The following is a 20,633-nucleotide window of genomic DNA, read 5'->3' as shown; positions in this document are numbered from 1 at the left end:
TAGGTACACAGCAGGCACTCAATAAATACTTTAGGAGTTTGGCATAGAGCAGGTACTCAAATCCTTGTAGAATATGCCATACAGCAGGTACTCAATAAATGCTTGGAGAGCTTGGCATAAAGCAGGTACTCAATAAATGCTTATGGAGATTGGCATACAGCATGTCCTCAAATGCTTGTGGAGTTTGTCATACAGCAGGTACTCTGTAAATGCTTGTGGAGCTTGACATATACCATGTACTTAATAAATGCTTGTAGATCTGGCAATATTGAAGGTATTCAACAATGCTTATAGATTTTGGTATACAGCAGGTAACAAATAAATGCTTGTGGAATTGGCATATCCAATGTACTCAATGAATCTTGTGGTGCATGGAATACAGCTGGTGCTCAATAAATGCTTGTGGCCTTGACATATAGCAGGTCCTCAATAAATGCATTCGGAGCTTGGCATACAGTAGGTAATAAATAAATGATCATGGAAGTTGGCATATAGCAGCTAATGAAGAAATGCTTGTGGAGCTTGGCATATAGATGGTACTCAATGAATATTTGTGGAGTTTGGCATACTTAAGCACTCAATAAATGCTTGTGGAGCGTGGCATACAGCAGGTACTCAATGAATGCTTGTGGAGCTGACCATACTGAATATACTCAATAAAGCTTATGGATCTAGGTATACAGCAGGTGCTCAATAAATGCTTGGCATACAGCACCTTGGCATTCAGCAGTTACTCTATAAATGCTTGTGGTGTTTGGCATATAGCAGGTACTCAAAAAATGGTTGTGGAACTGCCCATACTGCAGGTAGTCAATGAAAGCTTGTGGAGTTCAGCATACAGCATGTATTCAATAAATCCTTGTGGAGCTTGGCATACAGTAGGTACTCAATAAATGCTTAAGGAACTTGGCTTACAGCACCTACTCAATAAATGCTTGTGGTGCATGGAATACAGCTGGTGCTCAATAAATGCTCGTGGCCTTGACATAGAGCAGGTACTCAATAAATGCTAGTGGAGCATGGCATACAGCAGGTAATAAATAAATGCTTGGAAGCATGGCATATACCAGGTAGTCAATAAATGCCTATGTAGTTTGTCATATACCAGGTACTCAAAAGATGCTTGTGGAGCTTGGCATATAGCAGGAAGTCAATAAATGTCTGTGCAGTTTGCTATATACCAGGTACTCAATAAATGCTTGTTGAGCTTGGCATAAAGCAGGTACTCTATAAATACTTGAGGAACTTGGCATACAGCAGGTACTCAAATACATGTGGAGTTTCTCCTACAGCAGGTACTCTGTAAATGCTTGCGGACCTTGGCATACAGCAGGTAGTCAATAAATCCTTGTAGAGTTTGGCATTCTTAAGCACTCAATAAAAGCTTGTGGCGCTTGGCATACAGCAGGTACTCAATGGATACTTGTGGAGCAGGCCATACTAAATGTATTCAATAAAACTTAGGGAGCTGGCATACAGCAGGTACTCAATAAGTACTTCAGGATCTTGGTATACAACAGGTACTCAAATCCTTGTGGAATTTTCCATGCAGCAGGTACTCAATAAATGCTTGTGGAGCATGTCATACAGCAGGAAATCAATAAATGCTTGAGTAGCTTGCCTTATCACAGGTACTCAATAAATGCTTGTGGACGTTTGCATATACCCTGTACTCAATAAATGCTTTGGAGCATGGCATACAGAAGGTAATATATAAATGCTTGGGTTCTTAGCATATAGCAGGCAGTCAATAAATGACTATGCATTTTGGCATATACCAGGTACTCAAAAAAGATTGTGGAGCTTAGTATAAAGCAGGTTCTCAAAAATACTTTTGGAGCTTGGCATATAGCAGGGAGTCAATAAATGATTGTGGCGCTTGGCATACAGCAGGTACTCAATAAATGCCTGTGCAGTGTGGTATATACCAGGTACTCAATAAATGCTTGTGGATCTTGGCATAAAGCAGGTAGTTAATAAATGCTTGTGAAGCTTGACAGAGCAGGTACTCAATAAATGCATGTTGAGTTTGTCATATAGCAGGGAGTCAATAAATGCTTGTGGAGCATGGCATACAGCAGGTACTCAATAAATGCCTGTGCAGTTTGGTATATACCAGGTACTCAATAAATGCATGTGGAGTTTGTCATATAGCAGCGAGTCAATAAATGCTTGTGGAGCATGGCATACAGCATGTACTCAAGAAATGCCTGTGCTGTTTGGTATATACCAGGTCCTCAATAAATGCTTGTGGAGCTTGACACAGAGCAGGTACTCAATAAATGCTTGTGGAGCATGGCATATAGCAGGTACTTAATAACTACTTCAGGAACTTGGCATAGAGCAGGTACTCAATAAATACTTGAGGAGCTAGGCATACAGCAGGTACTAAATAAATGCCTGTGCAGTTTGGTATATACCAGGTACTCAATAAATGTTTGTGGCGGTTGGCATATAGCAGGGAGTCCATAAAAGCTTGAGGATAATGGCATACAGCCGGTAATAAATAAATAATTGTGGAGCATGGCTAACAGCAGGTATTAAATAAATGATTGTGGAGGTTGGCATACAGGAGGTAATAAATAAATAATTTACTCAATAAATGCTTATGGATCTTGGCATACAGTAGACAATAAGTAAATGATTGTGGAGCTTTGGATACAGTAGGTACTCTTTAAATACTTTAGGAGTTTGCCTACAGCAGGTACTCAAATCCTAGTGGAATTTGTCATACAACAGGTATCAATAAATTATTGTGGAGCTTTGCATACAGCAGGTACTCAATAAATGCTTGTGAGCTTGGCATACAGCAGGTAGTCAGTAAATACCTGTGCAGTTTGGTATATACCAGGTACTCAATAAATATTGGTGGAGCTTGGTATAAAGCAGGTACTCAATAAATGCTTGTGGAGCCTGACATATAGCAGGTTCTCCATAAATGCTTGTGGAGCATGGCATAGAGCAGGGAGTAAATAAATGTCTGAGGAGATTGGCATACAGCAGGTAATTGATAAATGATTGTGGAGCTTGGAATACAGCAGGAAATAAAAAATGAACGGGGAGCTTGGAATACAGCAGGTAATAAATAAATAATTATGGAGCTTGGCATACAGCAGGTACTCAATAAATACTTGAGGAGCTTGGAATACAGCAGGTCGTCAAATGCTTGTGGAGTTTGTCATACAGCAGTTACTCAGTAAATGCTTGTGGCGATGGCATACAGCAGGTAATAAATAAATGATTGTGGAGCTTGGCATACAGCAGGTACTCAATAAATCTTTTTGGAGTTTGGCATACTTAAGCACTCAATAAATGCTTGTGGAGCCAGGCATACAGCAGGTACTCAATAAATACGTCAGGAGCTTGGCATACAGCAGTTACTCAAATCCTTGTAGAATATGTCATACAGAAGGTACTCAATAAATGCTTGTGGAGCTTGGCATAAAAGAGTCCCTCAATAAATGCTTGAGGAGCTTGGCTTACTGCAGGTACTCTATAAATACTTGTGGTGCATGGCATACAGCAGGTAATTAATAAATGCTTGTGAGCTTGGCATTCAGCAGGATGTCAATAAATGCCTGTGTATTTTGGTATATACCAGGTACTCAATAAATGCTTGTGGAGTTTGGCATAAAGCAGGTCCTCAGTAAATGCTTGTGGAGCTTGTCATACAGTAGGTAATAAATAAATGATCATGGACGTTAGCATATAGCAGCTAATAAATAAATGATTGTGGAGGTCGGCATATAGCTGGTACTCGAAAAATCTTTGTGGAGTTGGGCATACTTAAGCACTCAATAAATGCTTGTAGAGCTTGTTATACAGCAGGTACTCAATGAATGCTTGTGAAGCTGGCCATACTGAATATACCCAATAAAGCTTATGGATCTAGGTATTTAGCAGGTACTCTATAAATGCTTGTGCAGCTTGGCATTCAGCAGTTACTCTGTAAATGCTTGTGGTGTTTGGCATATAGCAGGTACTCAAAAAATGGTTGTGGAGCTGGCCATACTGCAGGTAGTCAATGAAAGCTTGTGGAGTTCAGCATACAGCAGGTACTCAATAAATCCTTGTGGTGCTTGACATACAGTAGGTACTCAATAAATCCATTTTGCAAGAATTTCAGGAAATGGTTAAGGGTGAGGAACCCATAGTTATTTGTGACCCATTCTCTCTGAAAAACGTGGTGTGGGGGCATGTTTTTTTATTATATAAATATATTTTAATTATACGAATAATAGGTGCTCAGTGGGGACAAAATTCAAACAGCTCATCAATGCATAATGCCTAAGAGGCTAAATCCAGAAAAAGCCCGAGTATCATCACCTCTGTTAACGGTGGGCAGGGCACCCTTGCCCACATGTTTCTCTTCTTTCCCTCATCACCAGTGTGATGGTGTTAGGCCAAAAGCGTATGTAAAATAATTTTTTTAACCTTTACAGGAGATATATTTTTCCCCCATTGATTTTTAGAGAGTGCAAGGAGGGAGAGAGACAGAGAGAAACTTGATTTAAGAAAGACAATACAGGTTGCAGCGCCAGTGCCCTGACAGGGGATGGGGCCTTCAACTGAGGTACATGTACATGCCCTTGCCAGGAATTGCTCCTGGGACCCTTTAATCTGCAGGCTGAGGCTCAATAAATGCTTGTGGAGCATGGCATACAGCAGGTACTCAATAAATGCATGTTGATCTTGGCATACAGCAGGTACTCAATATATGCTTGTGCAGCTTTGCATTCATCAGGTACTCAATAAATGATTGTGGAGTTTGGCCTATGGCAGATACTCAATACATGCTTAAGGCACTTGGCTTACAGCACCTACTCAATAAATGCTTGTGGAGCATGGCATACAGCTGGTACTCAATAAATGCTTGTGGACCTTGACATATAGCAGGTACTCATTAAATGCTTGTGGAGCATGGCATACAGCAGGTAATAAATAAATGCTTGGGATCTTGGCATATACCAGGTAGTCAATAAATGCCTATGTAGTTTGTCATATACCAGGTACTCAATGAATGCTTGTGGAGCTTGGCAGAAAGCAGGTACTCAATAAATCTTTGTGGAGTTTGGCATATTTCAGCATTCAATAAATGCTTGTGGAACTACATGGACAGTAGGTACTCAAGAAATGCTTATGGAGCTTGGCATACAGCAGGTAATAAATAAATGCTTGTGGAGCATGGTATACAGCAGGTAATAAATAAATGATTGTGGAGCTTGGCATACCGCAGGTACTCAATTAATACTTGAGGAGTTTGGCATACAGCAGATCCTTAAATGCTTGTGGATTTTGTCATACAGCATGTACTCAATAAATGTTTGTGGAGCTGGCAATACTGAAGGTACTCAATAATGCTTATCGATCTTGGAATAAGCAAGTCATCAATAAATACTTGGGGAGCTTGGCATACAGCAGGTACTCCAATGCTTGTGGAGTTGTCATATAGCAGGTACTCTGTAAATGCTTGTGGAGCTTGACATACAGCATGTACTTAATAAATGCTTGTAGATTTCGCAATACTGAAGGTACTCAATAACGCTTATTGGTCTTGTCATAAAGCAGGTACTCAATAAATGCTTGTGGAGCTTGGCATAGAGCAGGTACTCAATAAATCTTTGTGCAGTTTGGCATACTTAAGCACTCAATAAAGGCTTGTGCAGCTTGGCATACAGCAGTTACTCAATAAATGCTGTGGAGCATGGCTTACAGCAGGTAATAAATAAATGGTCGTGGATCTTGGTATACAGTAGGTAGTCAATAAATGCCTGGGCATTTTGGTATATACCAGGTACTCAATAAATGCTTGTGGAGATTGGCATACAGCAGGTACTCAAAAAATTCTTGTGGAGCTTGGCATGTAGGAAGGAGTCAATAAATGATTGTGGAGCTTGGCATACTGCATGTACTCAATAAATGCCTGTGCATTTTGGTATATACCAGGTACTCAATAAATTTTGTGGAGCTTGGCATATAGTAGGTCCTCAATAAATGCTTGTGGAGGTTGTCATATAGCAGGGAGTCAATAAATACTTGTGGAGAATGGCATACAGCAGGTAGTCAATAAATGCCTGTGCAGTTTGGTATATACCAGGTACTCAATGAATGCTTGTGGAGCTTGGCATACAGCAGGTACTCTGTAAACGCTTATGGAGCATGGCATAGAGCATGTACTGAATAAATGCTTGTACATCTGGCAATACTGAAGGTACTCAATAATACTTATGGATCTTGACATACAGCAGGTATTCAATAAATTCTTTGGAGCATGTCATACAGCAGGTAATAAATAAATGCTTGTGGAGCTTGGCAAATAGCAGGTCCTCAATAAATCTTTGTGTAGTTTGGCATACTTCAGCACTCAATAAATGCTTGTGGAGCTATACAGACAGAATGTATTCAATAAATGCTTGTGGAGCTTGGCATACAGCAGGTACTCAATGAAGGCTTGTGGAGCTTGGCATAAAGCTGGTACTCAATAAATGCTTGTGGAGCTTGGCATACAGCAGGTCCTCAAATGCTTGTGGATTTTGTTTTACAACATGAACTCAATAAATATTTGTGGAGCTGGCAATACAGAAAGTACTCAATAATGCTTATGGATTTTGGCATACAGCAGGTACTCAATAAATGCTTGTGGTGCTTGGAATATAGCAGGTACTCAATAAATACTTGAGGCGCTTAGGATACAGCAGGTACCCAATAAATACTTGAGGAGCCTGAAATACTGCAGGTTCTCAAATGCTTGTGGAGTTTGTCATACAGCAGGTACTCTATAAATGCTTGTGGAGCTTGTTATACAGCATGTACTTGATAAATGCTTGTAGATCTGGCAATACTGAAAGTACTCAATAATGCTTATGGATCTTGGCATACAGCAGGTACTCAATAAATGCTTGTGGAGCATTGCATACATCAGGTAGTCAATAAATGCCTGTGAAGTATGTTATGTACCAGGTACTCCATGAATGCTTGTGGAGCTTGGCATAAAGCAGGTACTCAATAAATCTTTGTGGAGTTTGGCATATTTCAGCACTCAATAAATGCTTGTGGAGCTACACGGACAGTAGGTACTCAATAAATGCTTATGGATCTTGGCATACAGCAGGTAATAAATAAATGCTGGTGGACCATGGTATACAGCAGGTAATAAATAAATGTGGAGCTTGGCATACAGCAGGTACTCAATTAATACTTGAGGAGCTTGTCATACAGCAGATCCTTAAATGCTTCTGGATTTTGTCCACAGCATGTACTCAATAAATGTTTGTGGAGCTGCAATATTTAAAGTACTCAATAATATTTATGGAGCTTGGCATACAGCAGGTACTTAATAAATGCTTGTGGTGCTTGGAATATAGCAAGGAGTCAATAAATGCTCGTGGAGCTTGTCATATAGCAAGGAGTCAATAAATGCTTGTGGAGCAGGGCATACAGCATGTAGTTAATAAATGCTTGTAGATCTGGCAATAGTGAAGGTACTCAATAATGCTTATGGATCTTGTCATACAGCTGGTCCTCAAAAAATGCTTGTGGAGCTTGGCATATATCATGTACTCAATAGATGCTTGTGGAGCACGGCATACAGCAGGTACTCAAGAAATGCTTGAGGAGCTTGGCTTAAAGCATGTACTCAATAAATGTTTGTGGAGCTGGCAATACTGAAGGTACTCAATAATGCTTGTGGAGCCTGGAATATAGCAGGTACTCAATAAATGCTTGTGGTGCTTGGAATATAGCAGGTACTCAATAAATACTTGTGGAGCTTAGCATACAGCAGGTACTCAATAAATACTTGAGGAACTTGGCATACATCAGGTACTCAAATGATTGGCGAGTTGTAATACAGCAGGTACTCTGTAAATGCTTGTGGAGCTTGGCTTACAGCATGTACTTAATAAATGCTTGTAGATATCGCAATACTGAAGGTACTAAATAATGCTTACGGATCTTGGCATAAAGCAGGTACTCAATAAATGCTTGTGCAGCCTAGCATAGAGCAGGTACTCAATAAATGCTTGTGGAGCTTGGCATAGAGCAGGTACTCAATAAATCTTTGTGGAGTTTGGCATATAGCAGGGAGTCAATCAATGCTTGTGGAGCATGGCATACAGCAGGTAGTCAAGAAATGCTTGTGCAGTTTGGTATATACCAGGTACTCAATAAATTTTGTGGAGCTTGGCATATTGTAGGTCCTCAATAAATGCTTGTGGAGCTTGTCATATAGCAGGGAGTCAATAAATGCTTGTTGAGCATGGCATACAGCAGGTAGTCAATAAATGCACGTGCAGTTTGGTATATACCAGGTACTCAATGAATGCTCTTGGAGCTTATCATAAAGCACGTTCTCAATAAATGCTTGTGGAGCTTGTAATATAGCAAGGAGTCAATAAATGCTCGTGGAGCTTGTCATATAGCAAGGAGTCAATAAATGCTTGTGGAGCAGGGCATACAGCATGTAGTTAATAAATGCTTGTAGATCTGGCAATAGTGAAGGTACTCAATAATGCTTATGGATCTTGTCATACAGCTGGTCCTCAAAAAATGCTTGTGGAGCTTGGCATATATCATGTACTCAATAGATGCTTGTGGAGCACGGCATACAGCAGGTACTCAATAAATGCTTGAGGAGCTTGGCTTAAAGCATGTACTCAATAAATGCTTGTGGAGCTTGGCATACAGCAGGTACTCAATGAATGCTTGCGGAGCTTGGGTTACAGCAGGTAGTCAATAAATGACTGTACAGTTTGGTATATACCAGGTACTCAATAAATGCTTGTGGAACTTGGCATACAGCAGGCACTACATTAATGCTTGTGGAGCTTGCCATTTAGCAGGTACTCAATAAATGCTTGTGGAGACTGGCATACAGCATGTAATAAATAAATAATCATGGAGATGGCATACAGAAGGTCCTCAAATGCTTGTGGATTTTGTCATACATCATGTACTCAATAAATGTTTTTGGAGCTGGTAATACTGAAGGTACTCAATAATGCTTATGGATCTTGGCATACAGCAGGTACTCAATAAATGCTTGTGGAGCTCTGCATATAGCATGTACTCAATAGATGCTTGTGGAGCAGGGCATACAGCAGGTACTCAATAAATGCTTGAGGAGCTTGGCTTACAGCATGTACTCAATAAATGTTTATGGAGCTTGGCATACAGCAGGTACTCAATAAATGCTTGTGGAAGTTGACATATAGTAGGTACTCAATAAATGCTTGTGAGCCTGACATATAGCAGGTACTCAATAAATGCTTGTGGAGGTTGGCTTACATCAGGTACTTAATAAATTCTTGTGGAGCTTGGCTTATAGCAGGGTGTCAATAAATGCTTGTTGAGCATGGCATATAGCAGGTAATAAATAAATGATAGTGGTGCTTGGCATACCGTAGGTACTCAATAAATACTTGAGGAGCTTGGCATACAGCAGGTACTCAAATGCTTGTTGAGTTTGTCATACATCATGTACTCTCTAAATGCTTGTGGAGCTTGGTATACAGCATGTACTCAATAATTGCTTGTAGATCTGGCAATACTGAAGGTACTGAATAATGCTTAGGGACTTTGGCATACAGCAGGTATTCAATAAATACTTGGGGAGCATGGCATATGGCAGGTAATAAATAAATGCTTGTGGAGCTTGACATATAGTAGGTACTCAATAAATCTTTGTGGAGTTTGGCATATTTCAGCACTCAATAAATGTAAGTGGAACTCTGCGGACAGCAGGTACTCAATAAATGTTTATGGAGCTTGGCATTCAGCAGGCAATAAATGATTTTTGAGCTTTGGATACAGCAGGTACTCAATAAATACTTGAGGAGCTTGGCAATGAGAAGGTCCTCAAATGCTTGTGGATTTTGTCATACATCATATACTCAATAAATATTTGTGGAGCTGGCAATACTGAAGGTACTCAATAATGCTTATGGATCTTGGCATACAGCAGGTACTCAATAAATGCTTGTGGAGCTTGGCATATAGCAGGTACTCAATAAATGCTTGTAGAGCATTTCATACAGCAGGTACTCAATAAATGCTTGTCATACAGTAGGTAGTCATTAAATGCCTGTTCAGTTTGTTATATACCAAGTCCAAAAAAATGCTGGTGTAGCTTGGCATAAAGCACGTCCTCAATAAATGCTTATGGATCTTGGCATGTAGCATGGAGTCTATATATGCTTGAGGAGAATGGCATATAGCAGGTAATAAATAAATGATTGTGGAGCTTAGCATACAGGAGGTGATATATAAATGATTGTGGAGCTTGGCATACAGCAGGTACTAAATAAATCCTTGTGGAGCTTGGCATTCAGCATGTTCTCAATAAATGCTTGTAGATATGGCAATACAGCAAGTACTCAATAATGCTTATGGATCTTGGCATAGAGCAGGTACTCAATAAATCCTTGTGGAGCATGGCATACAGCAGGTAATAAATAAATGTTAGTGGAGCTTGGCATATTGCAGGTATTCAATAAATGTTTGTGGCGGTTGGCATATAGCAGGGAGTAAATAAATGCTTGTGGAGCATGGCATACAGCAGGTAATAAATAAATGATTGTGGAGCTTAGCATACAGCAGGTTCTCAATAAACACTTGAGGAAGTTGTCATACAGCAGCCACTCAAATCCTTATGGAGTTTGTCATATAGCAGGTATACAATAATGCTTATGTATCTTGGCATATAACAGGTACTCAATAAATGCTCATGGAGCTTTGCATACAGTAGGTACACAATAAATGCTTGTGATTCATGGCATACAGCAGGTGATGAATAAATGCTTGTGAGCTTGGCATACAGCAGGTAGTCTATAAATGACTGTGCAGTTTGGTATATTCCAGGTACTCAATAAATGCTTGTGGAGCTTGGCATTGAGCAGGCACTAAATTAATGCTTGTGGAGCTTGCTATTTAGTAGGTACTAAATAAATGTTTGTGGAGCTTTGCATACAGTAGGTACTCAATTAATCTTCGTGGAGTTTGGCATACAGCAGCACTCAATAAAGGCTTGTGGATCTTCACGTACAGCAGGTACTTAATAAATGCTTGTGGAGCTACCCATACTGCAGGTATTCAATAAATGCCTGTGGAGTTTGGCATACAGCAGGTTCTCAATAAATGCTTGTGGAGCTTTACATAGAGTAGGTACTCAATACATCCTTGTTGCTTCAATTTCAGGAAATATGTACGTGTGAGAAACACAGGGTTATTTATGATCCATCTTTTCTGAAAAAGTGGGGGTGGATGTATTTTTATTATCCTATCTAATAAAGAGGGAATATGCTAATTGACTATCACTCCTTCACCAAGATGGCTGCACTCATAGCTGAGGCCAAGTTCCCATAAGGATCCTTAATGAGCAATCTGCAGGGACCTGAGACTATGCCCTACCCCAACCCGTGGGGCTTAACAGGGAACCTCAGGCCGCGCCCCCCACCTCAGCACCAGCCAGGGGACTTGAGGCTGCACCCCACTGCCTGGTTGGGCTTGACAGGTACCTCAGGCCATGCCCCCCACCCAGTGGGGCTTGATGGGGGACCTGAGGCGCACCCCCCTCCCGGTGCTGGACTGGGGGACCTGAGGCTGTGCCCCCTGCCTGGCGGGGCTTGACGGGGCCTCAGGCCATGCCCTCTACCCAGCAGGGCTTGACAGGGGATCTCAGGCCATATCCCCCACCTGGCGGGGCTTGATGGAGGACCTCAAGGCATGCCCACCGCCCCGTCTGGGCTGGAGGACCTCAGGCAATGCCCCCCGTCCTGGCGCCAGGACAGGGGACCTGAGGCTACACCTCTGACCGACAGGGCTTGACAAGGGTGGGACAGGCCGGGTCTGTATTTAGCCCAATGTGGGGTGCCGGCTCGGACTGGGTATCATGCAATTTTGAGGTGCATGTGGGTGGGGGGGACTTTACTCTGGATCCTGTTGCGAGCCCCAGGCTCTGACAAGAGAAAGTTTTCATATACATTTTATTAATTTTCTTTCATCTTTGACACTTCTATTATAGAGAAAGGGCAAATAGTAATATTAAATTAATTCCTCTAAGTAATCCCCTTTTAATATGCATGAATTTCTTGCACAGGGTCACTAGTATAAATATATTTTAACTAAATGAATAATAGGAGCTTAGTTGGGACAAAATTCAAACAGCTCACCAATGTATAAGTCCTAAGTGCCCAAATCCAGAAGAAGCCCGAGTACTCTCACCTCTGTTAAGGGTTGGCAGGGCACCCTTGCCCCCATGTTTCTCTTCTTTCCCTCATCACCAGTGAGATGGTGTTAGAGCAAAAGCGTATGTAAAATAATGTTTTTTGTTAATTAATCTTTACTGTGGATATATTTTACCCCATTGATTTTTAGAGGGTGGAAAGGAGGGAGAGAGATAGAGAGAGACATTCATGTAAGAGAGACATGGATTGGTTGCAGCACTAGCGCCCTGACCGGGGGATGGAGCCTGCAACTAAGGTACATTTTCACTACATGTCTGCCTTGCTCTGGCATTCTGTGCTTGAAGGTAGGGATTATGTCATTTGCTTTTGGAGCTTGGCATACAGCAGGTACTCAATAAGTGCTTGAGGTGGTTGGCATACAGCAGGTAGTCAATAAATGCCTCTGAAGTTTGGTATATAGCAGGTACTCAATAAATGTTGTGGAGCTTGGCATACAGCAGGTACTTAATAAATGCTTAAGGTGTTTGGCATGCAGCAGGTAGTCAATAAATGCCTGTGCAGTTTGCTATACAGCAGGTACTCAATAAATGCTTGTGGAGCTTGGCATATAGCAGGTACTCAATAAATGCTTGTGAAGCTTGGCATACATCAGGTAATAAATAAATGCAGGTACTCAAATCCTTGTGGAGTTTGTCATACAACAGGTACTCAATAAATGCTTGTGGAGCTGGCCATACTGAAGGTACTCAATAATGCTTATTGAGCTAGGCATGCAACCGGTACTCAATAAATGCTTGTGGAGCTTGGCTTACGGAAGGTACTGTATAAATGCTTATGGAGCTTGGCATATAGCAGGTTCTTAATATATCCTTGTGGAGCATGGCATACAGCAGGTAATAAATGCTGGGGAGCTTGGCATACAGAGCTTCAAAGAGGAAGCCCCCCTTTATATCTGCAGGTCTGTCATGGACTGAGAGTGTCACCCCGAAGTTCATACACTGACATCCTAGTGTAACAGGTACACATGTGGATACATTTCAGACTTATTGAATCTCAAATTCTTTTCCTGGTAGTGGGATTTGTGATTTGGCCTGACCATCTAGCATTGGCCAAATGTGTCTTCCCTGCTCTTCATTGCCATTCAGCAGCTGGCTTGGCGCTGTGAAGCTTCTGGAAGTTCAGGGTCACCAGCCCCCACCAATTAGGCTCCTCCCAGTCAGCCGCCCAGTGTGTAGGCAGCTGCTGGCCTTGAGGGGCCTTCTGAGTCAAGGCTGACGCTGCACCCCATCCTCCAGGCACCTGGCACCTCCCACCAGCAGATCCTACCACTGCCACCAAAGTGGCTGTCCTGGGACACACAGAGGCCTGAAAGGACTTGAGTCTGGGCTTCCTGCTCTCTGCCGTGCCTGGCACCCTCCCTCCTGCCCTCCTGCCCTTGGCTCCAGCCAGTTCCCTGGACCCTCCACCTTCCTGAGGGTCTTGGGGCTCACCTCTCCCTGGCGAAGCCTCTGAGTCTCCCTATCTGTGAAGGGGACCAGCAGGGCCCAGGTGGAGGGAGGTGTGGGCAGAGGAGGAGCCATGAAGGGTGGGAGTGGAGGTGGCCCTGCTCCCCAGTGCCCAGGCCCCGTCTGACAGCTGGCATCAGCCTCCCCCCCGCAACCTGGACATCCCATAGAACCCTCTGGGCTCACCCGTTCCCCACCTCCACATAGTTGCTTGCCAGATCCTGGTTCTCTTTCACCAGGTTGAGCAGCATCATGGGCACCGCCATGGACTCTGAGGCTGGGGCCCCTGGGAGCCAGGGCCGGCCCAGTCCCGATGGGTCTTTCCGCACCCAGTGTACGATCTGATCCATCATCTCCATGGCTTCGCTCTGGGTGAGGGGAGAGGAGGGGAGGCTCAGGCTGAGGCTGCATCCCATCCAGCCCACCCACTCACAGGACACCTTTCTCCACCAAGGGCCCACTCCGGGCCTGGCCCCTCATTGTGTGCAAGGACCAGGGTGGATCTGCCCCACCCTGACTCAGAGGCTCCCAGGGGGGGGGGGTATAGGCGACTCCCAGGCAGTGAGGTTGGGCCTGAGAGCACGCGGGGCCCCAGGAGGAGGGAGAGGCCCCCTCCCAGCCAGGGCAGAGCATGGAGGTCCTTGAAATGTAAAATCAGCAGGACCTGAGCATGGAGGGAGGGGGATTCGTTTGCTAGTATTGTGTGTGTTTGGCTCTGCAGTTTTTAACATTAAAGTGTAACCGGCACCCACTAAAGTGCACCAATCCTAGGAATTCAACTTGGTGAGAATGTAGGTCCCACTTGCGATGATATTTTTGCTACATGTCTGCCTTGCTCTGGCATTCTGTGCTTGAAGGCAGGGTTTATGTCTTTTGCTTTTGGAGCTTGGCATACAGTGGGTACTCAATAAATGCTTATGGCGCTTGGAATACAGCAGGTAGTCAATAAATGCTTATGGCACTTGGAATACAGCAGGTAGTCAATAAATGCAGGTGCAGTTTGGTATATAGCAGGTACTCAATAAATGCTATCGGAGCTTGGCATATAGCAGGTACTTAATAAATGCTTGTGGAGCTAGACATATAGCAAAGACTCAATAAACGCTTGTGGAGCATGGCATACATCATGTAATAAATGCTTGTTTAGCTTGGCATACAGCAGGTACTCAATAAATGCTTGTGGAGTTTGGCATACAGCAGATTCTCAATAAATCCTTGTGGAGTTTGTCATATAGCAGGTACTGAATAAATTCTTGTGGATCTTGGCATACAGCAGGTACTCAATAAATGCGTGTGGAGCTGGCCATACTGAAGGTATTCAATAATGCTTATGGAGTTTGGTATACAGCAGGTACTCAATAAATGCTTGTGGAGTTTGGCATATAGTAGGTACTCAATAATTTCTTTTTGCATGAATTTTAGGAAATGCTTAAGGGTAAGGAACACAGTGTTATTTGTGATCCATCCTCTGAAAAAAGTGGGGGGATTTTTTTAATTATATAAATATATTTTAATTAAAGGAATAATAGGTGCTCAGTGGGGACAAAATTCAAACAGCTCACCAAAGTATAAGTCCTTATTGCCCAAATCCAGAAGAAGCCCGAGTACCCTCACCTCTGTTAAAGGTGAGCAGGGCACCCTTGCCCACATATTTCTCTTCTTTCCCTCATCACCAGTGTGATGGCGTTAGGCCAAAAGTGTTTGTCAAATAATTTATTTTGTTAATTAATCCTTACTGGGGATATATTTTTTCCCCATTGATTTTTAGAGAGTGGAAAGGAGGGAGAGAGACAGAGAAACTTGATGTAAGGGAGACATTGATTAGTTGCAGCGCCAGCGCCCTGACCAGTGGATGGAGCCTGCAACTGAGGTACATGTACATGACCTTGCCGGGAATTGAACCTAGGACCCTTCAGTCTGCAGGCTGAGGCTCAATAAATGCTTATGGAGCTTGGCATACAACAGGTACTCAATAAATGCTTGTGGAGCTTGGCATACAGCAGGTACTTAATGAATGCTTGTAGATCTTGGCATACAGCAGGTACTCAGTAAATGCTTGTGGAGTTTGGCATACAGCAGGTACTCAATAAATGCTTGTGGAGCTTGGCATACAGTAGGTACTCAATAAATTATTGTTGCTTGAATTTCAGGAAATGGGTAAGGGTGAGAAACACAGGATTATGTGTCCCATCTTTTCTGAAAAAAAAGGGGGGAGGTTTATTATCCTATCTAATAAAGACGGAATATGCTAAGTGACTATCACTCCTTCACAAAGATGGCTGCACTCACAGCTGAGGCCACGTTCTATCTGCAGGAACCTGAGGCTATACCCTACCCCGCCCCCGTGGGGCTTGACAGGGGTCCTCAGGCCGCGCCCCCCACCTGGCAGGGATTGACAGGGGACCTTAAGGTGCCCTTCTTGTCCTGGTGCTGCACTAGGGCACCTCAGGCTGCTCCCCTGCCCCAGCACCAGGGTGAGGGACCTCAGGCCAAGCCCCCCACCCAGCAGGGCTTGACGGGGGAACCTGAAGGTGCACTTCCCATCCTGGTGCTGGACTAGGGGACCTCAGGCTGCTCCCCCCACCCCAGCGCCAGGACGGGGGACCTCAAGCCGTGCTCCCCACCAGGTGGGGCTTGACAGGGGACTTCAGGACATGCCCCCAACCCCTGTACCAAGCCGGGGGACCTCAGACTGCACCCTCAGCCCGGTGGGGCTTGACAGGTCACCTCAGGCCAGGCCCCCCACCCCAGCACCAGGCTAGAGGACTTGAGGCTGCACCCCGCTGCCTGGCTGGGCTTGACAGGGCACCTCAGGCCATGCCCCCCACCCAGCGGGGCTTGACGGGGGACCTCAAGTTGCACCCCCAGTGCCGGGTCGGGGAACTCAGGCCACGCCCCTGCCCAGCAGGGCTTGATGGGGGACCTCAGGCCATGCCCTCCATCCAGGGCGGCTTGACAGGGGATCTCAGGCCATGTTCCCCACCTGGCGGGTCTTGACAGAGGACCTCAAGGCATGCCCACCGCCCCAGTCTGGGCTGGGGGACCTAAGGCCATGCCCCCGATCCTGGCGCCGGGGCAGGGGACCTGAGGCTATGCCCCCTGCACAGCAGGGCTTGACAAGGGTGGGACTGGCCGGGTCTGTATTTAGCCCAATGTGGGGGGGCCGGCTGGGACTGGGTCTCACGCGATTTTGAGGTGCATGTGGGTGGGCGGGGACTTGACTCTGGGTCCTGTTTTGAGCCCCAGACTCTGACAGGAGGAAGGTTTTCATATACATTTTACTAATTTTCTTTTATCATTGACACTTCTATTATAGAGAAAGGGCAAATATCAATATTAAATTATTTCCTCTATGTAATCCCCTTTTAATGTGCATGAATTTTGTGCACTGGGTCACTAGTATAAGTATATTTTAATTAAATGAATAATAGGTGCTCAGTTGTGTCAAAATTCAAACAGCTCACCAATGTATAAGTCCTAAGTGCACAAATCCTGAAGAAGCCCCAGTCCCCTCACCTCTGTTAACGGTGGGCAGGGCATCCTTGCTCACATGTTTTTCTTCTTTTCCTCATCACCAGTGTGATGGTGTTAGGCCAAAAGCATTGTTTAAAATTTTTTTTGTTAATTAATCCTTACTGGGGATGTATTTTTTCCCCATTGATTATTTTAGAGAGTGGACGGGAGGGAGAGAGACAGATAGAAACATTGATGTAAGGGAGACATCGATTCGTTGCATTGCCAGTGCCCTGACCGGGGGATGGAGCCTGCAACTGAGGTACATGTACATGCCCTTGACTGGAATCGAACCTGGGACCCTTCAGTCCACAGGCGTCTGATGCTCTATCCACCGAGTCAAAGCCGCTAGGACAGGCCAAAGGTGTATTTCAATGTGAGGCTAGTGACAGCCCCGGCCATGTGAATGAAATACATTTCAGCCCAGGATTCCAATGATGAACTGGGCCACAGCAGAAGCTCTTGAAGGGCCTGGGATGGTAGAATCTTGAGGCTAATGGGTTGGGAGGATCCTAAGCTAAAATTCAGTGAGCTTCAAAGCAGAAGACCCCCTTTCTATCTGCGTGCCTGTCATGGACTGAAAGTATCACCCAAAGTTCATACATTGACATCCTAGTGCAGTGTTCAGCAAACCGCGGCTCGCGAGCCACATACGGCTCTTTGGCCCCTTGAGTGTGGCTCTTCCACAAAATACCACGGCCTGGGCACGTCTATTTTGAAGAAGTGGTGTTTGAAGAAGTTTAAGTTTAAAAAATTTGGCTCTCAAAAGAAATTTCAATCGTTGTATGTTGATATTTGCTCTGTTGACTAATGAGTTTGCCGACCACTGTCCTAGTGTAACAGGTACACTTGCCGATACATTTCAGACTTATTGAATCTCAAATTCATTTCCTGATAGTGGGATTTGCGATTTGGCCTGACCATCTAGCATTGGCCAAATGTGTCTTCCCTGCTCTTCATTGCCATTCAGCAGCTGGCTTGGTGCTGTGAAGCTTCCTGAAGTTCAGGGTCACCAGCCCCCACCAATTAGGCTCCTCCCAGTCAGCCGCCCAGTGTGTAGGCAGCTGCTGGCCTTGAGGGGCCTTCTGAGTCAAGGCTGATGCTGCACCCCATCCTCCAGGCACCTGCCACCTCCCACCAGCAGATCCTACCACTGCCACCAAAGTGGCTGTCCTGGGACACACAGAGGCCTGAAAGGACTTGAGTCTGGGCTTCCTGCTCTCTGCCGTGCCTGGCACCCTCCCTCCTGCCCTCCTGCCCTTGGCTCCACCCAGTTCCCTGGACCCTCCACCTTCCTGAGGGTCTTGGGGCTCACCTCTCCCTGGCAAAGCCTCTGAGTCTGCATGGCCCAGGTTGAGGGAGGTGTGGGCAGAGGAGGAGCCATGAAGGGTGGGAGTGGAGGTGGCCCTGCCCTCCAGCGCCCAGGCCCCTTCTGGCAGCTGGCATCAGCCTCCTGGCTCCCCCCCCCCCCCCCCGAACCTGGACATGCTATAGAACCCTCTGGGCGCACCATTTCCCCAGCTCCACATTGTTGCCCACCAGATCCTGGTTCTCTTTCACCAGGTTGAGCAGCATCATGGGCACCGCCATGGACTCTGAGGCTGGGGCCCCTGGGAGCCAGGGCCGGCCCAGTCCCGATGGGTCTTTCCGCACCCAGTGTACGATCTGATCCATCATCTCCACGGCTTCGCTCTGGGTGAGGGGAGAGGGGGGAGGCCCAGGCTGAGGCTGCATCCCATCCAGCCCACCCACTCACAGGACACCTTTCTCCACCAAGGGCCCACTCCGGGCCTGGCCCTCATTGTGTGCAGAGGACCAGGTTGGATCTGACTCAGAGGCTCCCAGGGGGGGTATAGGCGACTCCCAGGCAGTGAGGTTGGGCCTGAGAGCACGAGGGGCCCCAGGATGAGGGAGAGGCCCCCTCCCAGCCAGGGCAGAGCATGGAGGTCCTTGAAATGTAAAATCAGCAGGACCTGAGCATGGAGGGAGGGGGATTCGTTTGCTAGTATTGTGTGTGTTTGGCTCTGCAGTTTTTAAAAATAAAGTGTAACCGGCACCCACTAAAGTGCACCAATCCTAGGAGTCCAACTTGGTGAGAATGTAGGTCCCACTTGTGGTGATATTTTTGCTACATGTCTGCCTTGCTCTGGCATTCTGTGCTTGAGGTCAGGGATTATGTCATTTGTTTTTGGTGCTTTGCATACAGCAGGTACTCAATAAATGCTTGTGGAGCTTGGCATACAGCAGGTACTCAATAAATGCTCATTGCATGAATTTCAGGAAATTGGTAAGGGTGAGGAACACAGGGTTATTCGTCACCCATCTTGTCTGAAAAAAAGTGGGGGTGATGTTTTTTTATTATATAAATATAGTTTAATTAAAGGAATAATAGGTGCTCAGTGGAGACAAAATTCAAACAGCTCACCAATGTATAAGTTCTAAGTGCCCAAATCCAGAAGAAGTCCAAGTACCCTCATCTCTGTTAATGGTGGGCAGGGCATCCTTGTTCACATGTTTCTCTTCTTTCCCTCATCACCAGTGTGCAGGTGTTAGGCCAAAAGCATTGTTTAAATGTTTTTTTTGTTAATTAATCCTTACTGGGGATGTATTTTTTCCCCATTGATTTTTAGAGAGTGGAAGGGAGGGAGAGAGACAGAGAGAAACATTGATGTAAGAGAAACAAGGAGTGGTTGCAGCGCCAGCGCCCTGACCGGGGGATGGAGCCTGCAACTGAGGTACATGTACATGCCCTTGACTGGAATCGAACCTGGGACCCTTCAGTCCACAGGCTGACGCTCTATCCACCGAGTCAAAGCCGCTAGGACAGGCCAAAGGTGTATTTCAATGTGAGGCTAGTGACAGCCCCGGCCATGTGAATGAAATACATTTCAGCCCAGGATTCCAATCATGAACTGGGCCACAGCAGAAGCTCTTGTAGGGGCTGGAGATGGTGGAATCCTGAGGCTGATGGGTTGGGAGGATCCTAAGCTAAAATGCAGTGAGCTTCAAAGCGGAAGCCCCCCTTTCTATCTGCGTGCCTGTCATGGACTGAAAATGTCACCCCGAAGTTCATACATGGACATCCTAACCCCCAAGGTGGTGGTTTTGGGATATGGGGCCTTTGGGAGGTGATTACGTCATGAGTGTGGAGCCCCTATGAAAGGAATTTGTAAGAGAGACTCCAAAGGGCTCCCATGTCAGTTCCATGTGAGGACCCCGCAAAATGACAGCCATCTATGAATCAGGAAACGGGTCCTCACCAGACACTGGCTTTGTCAGCAACTTGATCTTGGACTTCTGGCCTCCAGAACTGTGCGCAATAAATGTCTGTTGTTTATAAACCACCTGACTTATGGTATTTTCATTATAGCAGCCTGAACAGATTAAGACAATGCCAATAGTCCCTCCCAGGTGGGCCACAAGCTGGACAGAA

The sequence above is a fragment of the Cnephaeus nilssonii genome (assembly GCF_951640355.1).
Source record: "Cnephaeus nilssonii genome assembly, chromosome: X".
Taxonomy (NCBI): domain Eukaryota; kingdom Metazoa; phylum Chordata; class Mammalia; order Chiroptera; family Vespertilionidae; genus Cnephaeus; species Cnephaeus nilssonii.
Note: the sequence above shows the minus strand (reverse complement) of the source record.